Source organism: Pseudophryne corroboree, unplaced genomic scaffold, assembly GCF_028390025.1.
Source record: "Pseudophryne corroboree isolate aPseCor3 unplaced genomic scaffold, aPseCor3.hap2 scaffold_623, whole genome shotgun sequence".
NCBI classification, from domain to species: Eukaryota; Metazoa; Chordata; class Amphibia; order Anura; family Myobatrachidae; genus Pseudophryne; species Pseudophryne corroboree.
The window spans coordinates 33,979-46,121 of record NW_026970219.1 but is presented as its reverse complement, the minus strand read 5'-3'; the positions used below and the strand labels follow the sequence as shown (position 1 = coordinate 46,121).

General features: G+C 35.9%; 2 non-coding genes and 1 pseudogene across 2 annotated transcripts; all 3 read left to right on the top strand.

Annotated features, from left to right (window-relative positions):
* Nucleotides 1-6,642: 6,642 nt before the first annotated feature.
* On the top strand, nucleotides 6,643-6,716 carry TRNAN-AUU (transfer RNA asparagine (anticodon AUU)). Its single transcript has one exon. It is a non-coding gene; the product is annotated as a tRNA-Asn (tRNA).
* A 4,647-nt stretch (nucleotides 6,717-11,363) lies between these two features.
* Nucleotides 11,364-11,527, top strand: LOC135035975 (U1 spliceosomal RNA). The gene has a single exon (XR_010230843.1). It is a non-coding gene; the product is annotated as a U1 spliceosomal RNA (small nuclear RNA).
* A 152-nt stretch (nucleotides 11,528-11,679) lies between these two features.
* LOC135035985 (U1 spliceosomal RNA) lies at nucleotides 11,680-11,821 on the top strand (annotated as a pseudogene).
* The last annotated feature ends 322 nt before the right edge of the window (nucleotides 11,822-12,143 follow it).

Genomic DNA, 12,143 nt, shown 5'->3' with positions numbered 1-12,143 from the left:
TGATTAACACCTTTGTAAGGATGGTTTTTCACCTATTACTAAATTAAACTTGCTTCATTGGAAAGGCAGCAAGATGCATCCTCATTTCAATGTCTACTGAAATAATACAGGTTGACACCAGGAAACATTAAAGCCACTGCATCCTTGCTGCTTTCTCATGTGGAAGTCTGTTTAATGTGAAAACAAGGTGATATCTAATTAGCACACAGGTAAGAAATTACGAAAATCTTTATTTAAGGGTGAAGATGTTTCTCACAAAATTGTTGCCCCAATGCATCATTGAAATTCAAGCTGGAAAGATGACTTGTACATTTTGTATTGCTCTTCTGGTGACAATGTAGTTTTTTTTGTCAATTACCATTTTAATAATAGGGTAAAGAAAATTAAGTGGATTTTTGAATGAAAACTATACTGTCAATATACTATTAAAACAAATTAAAATGGTAAAAGTTATTGTACTTTAAGTAAAAATAAAAGAGCAAAAATATCAATCCCAGTTTTGATTACTTAAATTAACAAAAAAAAAATGCATATAGCAAAGGATAGTTTCAATCTGCCTACCTCTGGGTTATGGGTCCAGCATGCTTCCATTGCAGTACTCTGCTGCACATGTAAGTGCAAGAGATCCTGAAGCACTCACTCATCATGGGAAAGTACCAATGTGTTTATTCATTGGTTGATGGAAGAAACATCTTACAAAAACTCTCCAGATTATTGATTTTTTAATATTTTTCTAGGAAACGTTCTAGATGTATGCTTATTAGCCTTTGTCAGTATGTACTTTTTGCAAAGTGTCTCGGTGGCGCAATCGGTTAGTGTGTTTGGCTATTAACCAAAAGGTTGGTGGTTCAATCCCACCCAGGGACGTAATTGACCTTGTGATCAGATTTTGGTGATATTTAAGTAGACAAGTCAAAATTTCAAACCCCCTCTTATTGTGTAGGGTACCTGGCCTTCTCTGATGTAATCAGAGTTAGATTTGATTCAGTGATTTTATAAAAAAACAGCTAGGAAGCACAATTTAGCAGTGGGTTGCAGAGAAAAAAAATATGCTGGCAGAAAAATCCAATTGAGTGATTAAACAGCTCTTCATTTTCTGGAATTTATTTTTATGCTAACAAATTTGTTCTCTGAAAAGTGTCCACAAAGCCAAGTCTCTGATTAACACCTTTGTAAGGATGGTTTTTCACCTATTACTAAATTAAACTTGCTTCATTGGAAAGGCAGCAAGATGCATCCTCATTTCAATGTCTACTGAAATAATACAGGTTGACACCAGGAAACATTAAAGCCACTGCATCCTTGCTGCTTTCTCATGTGGAAGTCTGTTTAATGTGAAAACAAGGTGATATCTAATTAGCACACAGGTAAGGAATTACGAAAATCTTTATTTAAGGGTGAAGATGTTTCTCACAAAATTGTTGCCCCAATGCATCATTGAAATTCAAGCTGGAAAGATGATTTTAATATATCACTTGTACATTTTGTATTGCTCTTCTGGTGACAATGTAGTTTTTTTGTCAATTACCATTTTAATAACAGGGTAAAGAAAATTAAGTGGATTTTTGAAAGAAAACTATACTGTCAATATACTATTAAAACAAATTAAAATGGTAAAAGTTATTGTACTTTAAGTAAAAATAAAAGAGCCAAAATATCAATCCCAGTTTTGGATTACTTTAATTAACAAACAAAAAAATGCATATAGCAGAGGATAGTTTCAATCTGTCTACCTCTGGGTTATGGGCCCAGCATGCTTCCATTGCAGTACTCTGCTGCACATGTAAGTGCAAGAGATCCTGAAGCACTCACTTATCATGGGAAAGTACCAATGTGTTTCTTCGTTGGTTGATGGAAGAAACATCTTACAAAAACTCTCCAGATTATTGACTTTTTAAAGTTTTTCTAGGAAACGTTTTAGATGAATGCTTATTAGCCTTTGTCAGTATGGACTTTTGCAAAGTGTCTCTGTGGCGCAATCAGTTAGTGTGTTTGGCTATTAACCAAAAGGTTGGTGGTTCAATCCCACCCAGGGACGTAGTTAACCTTGTGATCAGATTTTGGTGATATTTAAGTAGACAAGTCAAAATTTCAAACCTCCTCTTATGGTGTAGGGTACATGGCCTTCTCTGATGTAATCAGAGTTAGATTTGATTCAGTGATTTTATAAAAAACAGCTAGGAAGCACAATTTAGCAGTGGGTTGCAGAGAAAAAAAATATGCTGGCAGAAAAATCCAATCGAGTGATTAAACAGCTCTTCATTTTCTGGCTTTATTTTTATGCTAACAAATTTGTTCTCTGAAAAGTGTCCACAAAGCCAAGTCTCTGATTAACACCTTTGTAAGGATGGTTTTTCACCTATTACTAAATTAAACTTGCTTCATTGGAAAGGCAGCAAGATGCATCCTCATTTCAATGTCTACTGAAATAATACAAGTTGACACCAGGAAACATTAACGCCACTGCATCCTTGCTGCTTTCTCATGTGGAAGTCTGTTTAATGTGAAAACAAGGTGATATCTAATTAGCACACAGGTAAGGAATTAAGAAAATCTTTATTTAAGGGTGAAGATGTTTCTCACAAAATTGTTGACCCAATGCAACATTGAAATTCAAGCTGGAAAGATGATTTTAATATATCACTTGTACATTTTGTATTGCTCTTCTGGTGACAATGTAGTTTGTTTTTGTCAATTACCATTTTAATAATAGGGTAAAGAAAATGAAGTGGATTTTTGAAAGAAAGCAATACTGTCAATATACTATTAAAACAAATTAAAATGGTAAAAGTTATTGTACTTTAAGTAAAAATAAAAGAGACAAAATATCAATCCCAGTTTTGGATTACTTTAATTAACAAAAAAAAAATGCATATAGCAGAGGATAGTTTCAATCTGCCTACCTCTGGGTTATGGGCCCAGCATGCTTCCATTGCAGTACTCTGCTGCACATGTAAGTTCAAGAGATCCTGAAGCACTCACTCATCATGGGAAAGTACCAATGTGTTTCTTCGTTGGTTGATGGAAGAAACATCTTACAAAAACTCTCCAGATTATTGACTTTTGAAAGTTTTTCTAGGAAACGTTTTAGATGAATGCTTATTAGCCTTTGTCAGTATGGACTTTTGCAAAGTGTCTCTGTGGCGCAATCAGTTAGTATGTACGGCTATTAACCATAAGGTTGGTGGTTCAATCCCACCCAGGGACCTAATTGACCTTGTTATCAGATTTTTGTGATCTTTAAGTAGACAAGTCAAAATTTCAAACCCCCTGTTATGGTGTAGGGTACCTGGCCTTCTCTGATGTAATCAGAGTTAGATTTGATTCAGTGATTTTATAAAAACAGCTAGGAAGCACAATTTAGCAGTGGGTTGCAGAGAAAAAAAATATGCTGGCAGAAAAATCCAATTGAGTGATTAAACAGCTCTTTATTTTCTGGCTTTATTTTTATGCTAACAAATTTGTTCTCTGAAAAGTGTCCACAAAGCCAAGTCTCTGATTAACACCTTTGTAAGGATGGTTTTTCACCTATTACTAAATTAAACTTGCTTCATTGGAAAGGCAGCAAGATGCATCCTCATTTCAATGTCTACTGAATTAATACAGGTTGACACCAGGAAACATTAACGCCACTGCATCCTTGCTGCTTTCTCTTGTGGAAGTCTGTTTAATGTGAAAACAAGGTGATATCTAATTAGCACACAGGTAAGGAATTAAGAAAATCTTTATTTAAGGGTGAAGATGTTTCTCACAAAATCGTTGCCCCAATGCATCATTGAAATTCAAGCTGGAAAGATGATTTTAATATATCACTTGTACATTTTGTATTGCTCTTCTGGTGACAATGTAGTTTGTTTTTGTCAATTACCATTTTAATAATAGGGTAAAGAAAATTAAGTGGATTTTTGAAAGAAAACAATACTGTCAATATACTATTAAAACAAATTAAAATGGTAAAAGTTATTGTACTTTAAGTAAAAATAAAAGAGCCAAAATATCAATCCCAGTTTTGGATTACTTTAATTAACAAACAAAAAAATGCATATAGCAGAGGATAGTTTCAATCTGCCTACCTCTGGGTTATGGGCCCAGCATGCTTCCATTGCTGTACTCTGCTGCACATGTAAGTGCAAGAGATCCTGAAGCACTCACTCATCATGGGAAAGTACCAATGTGTTTCTTCGTTGGTTGATGGAAGAAACATCTTACAAAAACTCTCCAGATTATTAACTTTTGAAAGTTTTTCTAGGAAACGTTTTAGATGAATGCTTATTAGCCTTTGTCAGTATGTGCTTTTGAAAAAGTGTCTCTGTGGCGCAATCAGTTAGTGTGTACGGCTATTAACCAAAAGGTTGGTGGTTCAATCCCACCCAGGGACCTAATTGACCTTGTTATCAGATTTTGGTGATCTTTAAGTAGACAAGTCAAATTTCATACCCCCTGTTATGGTGTAGGGTACCTGGCCTTCTCTGATGTAATCAGAGTTAGATTTGATTCAGTGATTTTATAAAAACAGCTAGGAAGCACAATTTAGCAGTGGGTTGCAGAGAAAAAAAATATGCTGGCAGAAAAATCCAATTGAGTGATTAAACAGCTCTTCATTTTCTGGCTTTATTTTTATGCTAACAAATTTGTTCTCTGAAAAGTGTCCACAAAGCCAAGTCTCTGATTAACACCTTTGTAAGGATGGTTTTTCACCTATTACTAAATTAAACTTGCTTCATTGGAAAGGCAGCAAGATGCATCCTCATTTCAATGTCTACTAAAATAATACAAGTTGACACCAGGAAACATTAACGCCACTGCATCCTTGCTGCTTTCTCATGTGGAAGTCTGTTTAATATGAAAACAAGGTGATATCTAATTAGCACACAGGTAAGGAATTAAGAAAATCTTTATTTAAGGGTGAAGATGTTTCTCACAAAATCGTTGCCCCAATGCATCATTGAAATTCAAGCTGGAAATGTGATTTTAATATATCACTTGTACATTTTGTATTGCTCTTCTGGTGACAATGTAGTTTGTTTTTGTCAATTACCATTTTAATAATAGGGTAAAGAAAATGAAGTGGATTTTTGAAAGAAAACAATACTGTCAATATACTATTAAAACAAATTAAAATGGTAAAAGTTATTGTACTTTAAGTAAAAATAAAAGAGACAAAATATCAATCCCAGTTTTGGATTACTTTAATTAACAAAAAAAAAATGCATATAGCAGAGGATAGTTTCAATCTGCCTACCTCTGGGTTATGGGCCCAGCATGCTTCCATTGCAGTACTCTGCTGCACATGTAAGTTCAAGAGATCCTGAAGCACTCACTCATCATGGGAAAGTACCAATGTGTTTCTTCGTTGGTTGATGGAAGAAACATCTTACAAAAACTCTCCAGATTATTGACTTTTTAAAGTTTTTCTAGGAAACGTTTTAGATGAATGCTTATTAGCCTTTGTCAGTATGGACTTTTGCAAAGTGTCTCTGTGGCGCAATCAGTTAGTATGTACGGCTATTAACCAAAAGGTTGGTGGTTCAATCCCACCCAGGGACCTAATTGACCTTGTTATCAGATTTTGGTGATCTTTAAGTAGACAAGTCAAAATTTCAAACCCCCTGTTATGGTGTAGGGTACCTGGCCTTCTCTGATGTAATCAGAGTTAGATTTGATTCAGTGATTTTATAAAAACAGCTAGGAAGCACAATTTAGCAGTGGGTTGCAGAGAAAAAAAATATGCTGGCAGAAAAATCCAATTGAGTGATTAAACAGCTCTTTATTTTCTGGCTTTATTTTTATGCTAACAAATTTGTTCTCTGAAAAGTGTCCACAAAGCCAAGTCTCTGATTAACACCTTTGTAAGGATGGTTTTTCACCTATTACTAAATAAAACTTGCTTCATTGGAAAGGCAGCAAGATGCATCCTCATTTCAATGTCTACTGAAATAATACAGGTTGACACCAGGAAACATTAACGCCACTGCATCCTTGCTGCTTTCTCATGTGGAAGTCTGTTTAATGTGAAAACAAGGTGATATCTAATTAGCACACAGGTAAGGAATTAAGAAAATCTTTATTTAAGGGTGAAGATGTTTCTCACAAAATCGTTGCCCCCATGCATCATTGAAATTCAAGCTGGAAAGATGATTTTAATATATCACTTGTACATTTTGTATTGCTCTTCTGGTGACAATGTAGTTTGTTTTTGTCAATTACCATTTTATTATAGGGTAAAGAAAATTAAGTGGATTTTTGAAAGAAAACAATACTGTCAATATACTATTAAAACAAATTAAAATGGTAAAAGTTATTGTACTTTAAGTAAAAATAAAAGAGCCAAAATATCAATCCCAGTTTTGGATTACTTTAATTAACAAACAAAAAAATGCATATAGCAGAGGATAGTTTCAATCTGCCTACCTCTGGGTTATGGGCCCAGCATGCTTCCATTGCAGTACTCTGCTGCACATGTAAGTGCAAGAGATCCTGAAGCACTCACTTATCATGGGAAAGTACCAATGTGTTTCTTCGTTGGTTGATGGAAGAAACATCTTACAAAAACTCTCCAGATTATTGACTTTTTAAAGTTTTTCTAGGAAACGTTTTAGATGAATGCTTATTAGCCTTTGTCAGTATGGACTTTTGCAAAGTGTCTCTGTGGCGCAATCGGTTAGTGTGTTTGGCTATTAACCAAAAGGTTGGTGGTTCAATCCCACCCAGGGACGTAATTAACCTTGTGATCAGATTTTGGTGATATTTAAGTAGACAAGTCAAAATTTCAAACCTCCTCTTATGGTGTAGGGTACATGGCCTTCTCTGATGTAATCAGAGTTAGATTTGATTCAGTGATTTTATAAAAAACAGCTAGGAAGCACAATTTAGCAGTGGGTTGCAGAGAAAAAAAATATGCTGGCAGAAAAATCCAATCGAGTGATTAAACAGCTCTTCATTTTCTGGCTTTATTTTTATGCTAACAAATTTGTTCTCTGAAAAGTGTCCACAAAGCCAAGTCTCTGATTAACACCTTTGTAAGGATGGTTTTTCACCTATTACTAAATTAAACTTGCTTCATTGGAAAGGCAGCAAGATGCATCCTCATTTCAATGTCTACTGAAATAATACAAGTTGACACCAGGAAACATTAATGCCACTGCATCCTTGCTGCTTTCTCATGTGGAAGTCTGTTTAATGTGAAAACAAGGTGATATCTAATTAGCACACAGGTAAGGAATTAAGAAAATCTTTATTTAAGGGTGAAGATGTTTCTCACAAAATTGTTGACCCAATGCAACATTGAAATTCAAGCTGGAAAGATGATTTTAATATATCACTTGTACATTTTGTATTGCTCTTCTGGTGACAATGTAGTTTGTTTTTGTCAATTACCATTTTAATAATAGGGTAAAGAAAATGAAGTGGATTTTTGAAAGAAAGCAATACTGTCAATATACTATTAAAACAAATTAAAATGGTAAAAGTTATTGTACTTTAAGTAAAAATAAAAGAGACAAAATATCAATCCCAGTTTTGGATTACTTTAATTAACAAAAAAAAAAATGCATATAGCAGAGGATAGTTTCAATCTGCCTACCTCTGGGTTATGGGCCCAGCATGCTTCCATTGCAGTACTCTGCTGCACATGTAAGTTCAAGAGATCCTGAAGCACTCACTCATCATGGGAAAGTACCAATGTGTTTCTTCGTTGGTTGATGGAAGAAACATCTTACAAAAACTCTCCAGATTATTGACTTTTGAAAATTTTTCTAGGAAACGTTTTAGATGAATGCTTATTAGCCTTTGTCAGTATGGACTTTTGCAAAGTGTCTCTGTGGCGCAATCAGTTAGTATGTACGGCTATTAACCATAAGGTTGGTGGTTCAATCCCACCCAGGGACCTAATTGACCTTGTTATCAGATTTTTGTGATCTTTAAGTAGACAAGTCAAAATTTCAAACCCCCTGTTATGGTGTAGGGTACCTGGCCTTCTCTGATGTAATCAGAGTTAGATTTGATTCAGTGATTTTATAAAAACAGCTAGGAAGCACAATTTAGCAGTGGGTTGCAGAGAAAAAAAATATGCTGGCAGAAAAATCCAATTGAGTGATTAAACAGCTCTTTATTTTCTGGCTTTATTTTTATGCTAACAAATTTGTTCTCTGAAAAGTGTCCACAAAGCCAAGTCTCTGATTAACACCTTTGTAAGGATGGTTTTTCACCTATTACTAAATTAAACTTGCTTCATTGGAAAGGCAGCAAGATGCATCCTCATTTCAATGTCTACTGAATTAATACAGGTTGACACCAGGAAACATTAACGCCACTGCATCCTTGCTGCTTTCTCTTGTGTAAGTCTGTTTAATGTGAAAACAAGGTGATATCTAATTAGCACACAGGTAAGGAATTAAGAAAATCTTTATTTAAGGGTGAAGATGTTTCTCACAAAATCGTTGCCCCAATGCATCATTGAAATTCAAGCTGGAAAGATGATTTTAATATATCACTTGTACATTTTGTATTGCTCTTCTGGTGACAATGTAGTTTGTTTTTGTCAATTACCATTTTAATAATAGGGTAAAGAAAATTAAGTGGATTTTTGAAAGAAAACAATACTGTCAATATACTATTAAAACAAATTAAAATGGTAAAAGTTATTGTACTTTAAGTAAAAATAAAAGAGCCAAAATATCAATCCCAGTTTTGGATTACTTTAATTAACAAACAAAAAAATGCATATAGCAGAGGATAGTTTCAATCTGCCTACCTCTGGGTTATGGGCCCAGCATGCTTCCATTGCTGTACTCTGCTGCACATGTAAGTGCAAGAGATCCTGAAGCACTCACTCATCATGGGAAAGTACCAATGTGTTTCTTCGTTGGTTGATAGAAGAAACATCTTACAAAAACTCTCCAGATTATTGACTTTTTTAAGTTTTTCTAGGAAACGTTTTAGATGAATGCTTATTAGCATTTGTCAGTATGTACTTTTGCAAAGTGTCTCTGTGGCGCAATCAGTTAGTGTGTACGGCTATTAACCAAAAGGTTGGTGGTTCAATCCCACCCAGGGACGTAATTGACCTTGTTATCAGATTTTGGTGATCTTTAAGTAGACAAGTCAAATTTCATACCCCCTGTTATGGTGTAGGGTACCTGGCCTTCTCTGATGTAATCAGAGTTAGATTTGATTCAGTGATTTTATAAAAACATCTAGGAAGCACAATTTAGCAGTGGGTTGCAGAGAAAAAGAAATATGCTGGCAAAAAAATCAAATTGCGTGATTAAACAGCTCTTCATTTTCTGGCTTTATTTTTATGCTAACAAATTTGTTCTCTGAAAAGTGTCCACAAAGCCAAGTCTCTGATTAACACCTTTGTAGGGATGGTTTTTCACCTATTACTAAATTAAACTTGCTTCATTGGAAAGGCAGCAAGATGTATCCTCATTTCAATGTCTACTGAAATAATACAGGTTGACACCAGGAAACATTAACGCCACTGCATCCTTGCTGCTTTCTCATGTGGAAGTCTGTTTAATGTGAAAACAAGGTGATATCTAATTAGCACACAGGTAAGGAATTAAGAAAATCTTTATTTAAGGGTGAAGATGTTTCTCACAAAATTGTTGACCCAATGCATCATTGAAATTCAAGCTGGAAAGATGATTTTAATATATCACTTGTACATTTTGTATTGCTCTTCTGGTGACAATGTAGTTTGTTTTTGTCAATTACCATTTTAATAATAGGGTAAAGAAAATGAAGTGGATTTTTGAAAGAAAACAATACTGTCAATATACTATTAAAACAAATTAAAATGGTAAAAGTTATTGTACTTTAAGTAAAAATAAAACAGACAAAATATCAATCCCAGTTTTGGATTACTTTAATTAACAAACAAAAAAATGCATATAGCAGAGGATAGTTTCAATCTGCCTACCTCTGGGTTATGGGCCCAGCATGCTTCCATTGCAGTACTCTGCTGCACATGTAAGTTCAAGAGATCCTGAAGCACTCACTCATCATGGGAAAGTACCAATGTGTTTCTTCGTTGGTTGATGGAAGAAACATCTTACAAAAACTTTCCAGATTATTGACTTTTTAAAGTTTTTCTAGGAAACGTTTTAGATGAATGCTTATTAGCCTTTGTCAGTATGGACTTTTGCAAAGTGTCTCTGTGGCGCAATCAGTTAGTATGTACGGCTATTAACCAAAAGGTTGGTGGTTCAATCCCACCCAGGGACCTAATTGACCTTGTTATCAGATTTTGGTGATCTTTAAGTAGACAGTCAAAATTTCATACCCCCTTTTATGGTGTAGGGTACCTGGCCTTCTCTGATGTAATCAGAGTTAGATTTGATTCAGTGATTTTATAAAAACAGCTAGGAAGCACAATTTAGCAGTGGGTTGCAGAGAAAAAAAATATGCTGGCAGAAAAATCCAATTGAGTGATTAAACAGCTCTTTATTTTCTGGCTTTATTTTTATGCTAACAAATTTGTTCTCTGAAAAGTGTCCACAAAGCCAAGTCTCTGATTAACACCTTTGTAAGGATGGTTTTTCACCTATTACTAAATTAAACTTGCTTCATTGGAAAGGCAGCAAGATGCATCCTCATTTCAATGTCTACTGAAATAATACAGGTTGACACCAGGAAACATTAACGCCACTGCATCCTTGCTGCTTTCTCATGTGGAAGTCTGTTTAATGTGAAAACAAGGTGATATCTAATTAGCACACAGGTAAGGAATTAAGAAAATCTTTATTTAAGGGTGAAGATGTTTCTCACAAAATCGTTGCCCCAATGCATCATTGAAATTCAAGCTGGAAAGATGATTTTAATATATCACTTGTACATTTTGTATTGCTCTTCTGGTGACAATGTAGTTTGTTTTTGTCAATTACCATTTTAATAATAGGGTAAAGAAAATGAAGTGGATTTTTGAAAGAAAACAATACTGTCAATATACTATTAAAACAAATTAAAATGGTAAAAGTTATTGTACTTTAAGTAAAAATAAAAGAGACAAAATATCAATCCCAGTTTTGGATTACTTTAATTAACACAAAAAAAATGCATATAGCAGAGGATAGTTTCAATCTGCCTACCTCTGGGTTATGGGCCCAGCATCACTGTATGCAAATCCGTCTTCTGCAGACCTTCCCCCAGGAATGCTTGTACTAGTTGTTGCATTTGGTTTGTTGTTTGGGGGTGCTTCAGTATTAGGCAGCCTTCTGCCCTCCCATGTTCATTTGAAAATATGTGTTCTCCCTGCAGTTGTTGTCCCCAGATGAGAGTTCCCTTGTGCTGCCTCAGTTGAATCGCCTTTACTTGACAGAGATGTGCCTGAGCAGCGGCCCTCCCCAGCCCTATCCCAAATCATACTTATTTTGCATAGGAGATATCATGGTCATGAAGATTGTTCTCCCAGGGTGAGGTTCATTCATTGCATTCTGGGTATGATGACCCCTGTGATTTCCCCAAATATGGGAAACTCGACTGCATTATTTGTGGTAGTGGGGGACTGTGTTTGTGCTTTCCTCTGGTCAGCTCTGGTAAAAGTCAGATTTCTTTGTCTCAGATCTTCCTCTAGCCTTGTTCTTCTTTCGAGAGTTCCCTTGTGCTGCCTCAGTTGGATCTCCTTCACTTGACAGGGGGGTGCCCGAGCAGCGACCCTCCCCAGCTCTAGCCCAACTCCTACTTACCTGCCAGGTGAGATACTATGATCAGGAAGGTGCTTCTCCCAGGGCAAGGCTCACCCATTGCACTCTGGGTGTGCTGCCCCTTTGATTTCCCCAAATGTGGGACACTTGACTGCATAATTTGTGTTTCCCCTGGTCGGCTCTCATATAATTCAGATCTCTTTGTCTCAGGTCTCTCTTCAGCCTAGTTTGCTGTCTGTTTCCACTTCTCTTTTCTTGAGCCGCTCCCTTCTATGCCCTTGCACACTAGCCTGACTTCTCCCATCTGCTTACTTTGTGCCTTCCAACGCACAATGCGAACTACAGGTAGTGCTGCAGGGCCCACACCCTTTTACTTGCCTTACAGAGCAGCTCTGGAGCTGTTACAGTGCCCAGCTGCTGCAAGAAATCAGCTTGAATGCTTCAGGGGCTGGGGCATAGCCAACATGAGCCCCACACCGAAGGAGGGTGGAGGTGTTT